The sequence below is a fragment of the Brassica oleracea genome, chromosome C5, assembly GCF_000695525.1.
Source record: "Brassica oleracea var. oleracea cultivar TO1000 chromosome C5, BOL, whole genome shotgun sequence".
Taxonomy (NCBI): Eukaryota; Viridiplantae; Streptophyta; class Magnoliopsida; order Brassicales; family Brassicaceae; genus Brassica; species Brassica oleracea.
The window spans coordinates 14,052,038-14,054,206 of record NC_027752.1 but is presented as its reverse complement, the minus strand read 5'-3'; positions in this window follow the sequence as shown (position 1 = coordinate 14,054,206).

Genomic DNA, 2,169 nt, shown 5'->3' with positions numbered 1-2,169 from the left:
AAAAATTGTTATCAAATCTTTATTATTCATAATCATTAATTGCCATATATATGTAAATCATATTAGGTAATTTCGTAGCTTTTATTTAGGGAAAGAATACACACTTCTTATATTTTAGGTTAATATAATGTTCTCTAGTTGACATTAAACAAATTATGACATAAAAATCTTATTTTTTCCCTCGAACACATTCTTGAAAACGTGAACAGTATTGTTTTCACGATTGAATTATTTTTACTTTTATCTTACATATGGTTTTGAAAGCTTTCAAATCAACCATCGAACTGATACATGTCATTTTAATGTTTTTAGTCGTATACTTAAGGAAAACTTACATTTTTGTAATTTAAAGTCGCTTTAAAAAATTCAAAATATAACATATAAGAAAAAATCTAACATATAAGAAAAATATAATATATAAGGTGTCCTCATTTTTGTATTTTAAAGTCGTTTTAAAAAAATATATAACATATAAGGTTTCCACATTTTTTAATTTAAAGTCATTTTAAAAAATTCAAAATATAATAGGTAAGAAACAATTTAATTTTTTTATTATATGGTTAATGTGATTGTTTATTTTTTAATAATATAAAATTAAACAAAAATGAAGAAGGATGCAAAAATTGTTATCAAATTTTTATTATTCATAATCATTAATTGTCGTATATATGTAAATCATATTAGGTAATTCTGTAGCTTTTATTTAAGAAAATAATACACACTTCTTATATTTTAGGTTAATATAAGACTTATTCTTGGGTTCACCCCCTAGGGTGAACTTTTGGGTTCACCCCTAGGTTGAACTTTTAGGTTCACCGACCAATAGGATTGTGTTATTTCATATTCGATATCTTTTAAAAAAGGAAACAAAATATTGTCAAATTAATATTATCTTTTTAAAATTAAAAGGTAAGAAGAAATAATTAAAAAATAGTACTAATTACAAAACATTAAACCCTAAATCCTAATCCCTAAACCATAAACCCTTGGGTCAACCCTAAACTCTAGGATAAATCATATTAGGTAATTCTGTAGTTTTTATTTAAGGAAAGAATACACACTTCTTATATTTTAGGTTAATATAATGTTCTCTAGTGGGGTTTTCACGACAAGGTTGACTTAGTATTTTGGAAGGTTTCGATGGATTACTAGGGGCGAGGAATGTAAGAGCTAGTTTTTCGCCTCTTCATGCGGAGATGGAAGCACTTTTATGGGCAATGGAATGCATGGGAAACTTACGTCAAATTCAGGTTACGTTTGCAACAGATTGTTCTCAATTGGTGAAGATGGTTTCGGAACCAGAAGAATGGTCAGCTTTTGCAACATATTTCGAAGATATCAAGACCCTGAAGAGAGTTTAACCCGATCAAAGATCATCTATGTACCACGGACGCAGAATTCAAAGGCGGATAGTCTAGCACACAGTGTTAGAAAACAGCCGTCTTTCGTCGTTCACATGGATGCAGATCACCCGGTTTGGTTCACAGAGTCAATATGAGTCTGTATTGTTGATGACAAAAAAATAATAATAATGTTCTCTAGTGGATGTTAAACAAATTATGACATAAAAACCTTAGTTTTTCCACCGAACACATTCTTGAAAAAAGTGAACAATATTGTTTCCACAGTTAAATTATTTTGACTTTTATCTTCCATATGGTTTTGAAAGCTTTCAAATCAACCAGCGAATTGATACATGTCATTTTAATGTTTTTAGTCGTATACTTAAGAAAAACTTACATTTTTGTAATTTAAAGTCGTTTTAAAAAAAATTCAAAATATAATATATTAGAAAATTCTAACATATAAGAAAAATATAACATATAAGGTGTCCTAATTTTCGTATTTTAAAGTCATTTTAAAAATATATATTACATATAATGTTTCCACATTTTTGTAATTTAAAGTCATTGAAAAAAATTCAAAATATAACATATAAGAAAAAATCTAATTTTTTTTATTATATGGTTAATGTGATTGTTTAAGTTTTTTTAATAATATAAATTTAAACAAAAATGAAGAAGGATGCAAAAATTGTTATCAAATATTTATTATTCATAATCATTAATTGCTCTATATATGTAAATCATATTAGGTAATTTCGTAGCTTTTATTTAGGGAAAGAATACACACTTCTTATATTTTAGGTTAATATAATGTTCTCTAGTG